The sequence below is a fragment of the Atta colombica genome, unplaced genomic scaffold (assembly GCF_001594045.1).
Source record: "Atta colombica isolate Treedump-2 unplaced genomic scaffold, Acol1.0 scaffold238, whole genome shotgun sequence".
NCBI lineage: Eukaryota > Metazoa > Arthropoda > Insecta > Hymenoptera > Formicidae > Atta > Atta colombica.
In genome coordinates, this window is record NW_017259336.1 from 2,818,923 (window position 1) to 2,819,310 (window position 388).

The 388-nt window shown below is 33.2% G+C and overlaps 1 protein-coding gene across 6 annotated transcripts in view; it reads left to right on the top strand.

The window, feature by feature from the left end:
* Positions 1-298, top strand: part of LOC108688755 (probable nuclear hormone receptor HR3) — an 87,222-nt gene extending 86,924 nt beyond the window's left edge. For all 6 annotated transcript variants that reach the window (XM_018195126.1, XM_018195130.1, XM_018195129.1 and 3 more), the window contains one exon: positions 268-298. The gene's annotated coding sequence lies outside the window, so the exon portion shown is untranslated. The remainder of the gene's footprint in view (positions 1-267) is intronic.
* Positions 299-388: the final 90 nt, after the last annotated feature.

Sequence of the window (388 nt, forward strand, 5' to 3'; positions counted from 1 at the left end):
GAGGAATCTTAAATTACAAGGTTGACTTAAGTTATTAACACTTTGTCCGATCACGCGTAGATCATCTACTAGCGTTCGGTGAACTGCGATTATAACACATGCATTCTTCGACGACGACGATGACGATAACGATGATGATGACGTTAGGAACATTATACACAATCGACTGAATAGTTCTATATTCATAGATTCATACGGTGCTTACGACAGGGAGCAAACCAGGTACAAGCGTTATTTAACCGTATATTCGTCTCCTTTCTGTTGCAGATTATTTCCTTCATAATGAACGTATTGGGCCTTAAATAAACATTAAAAAAAACATTGTTATATATAAAGTATACATAAAAAGCAACATAAATATATATACAGAAGAAATATATATATAAAT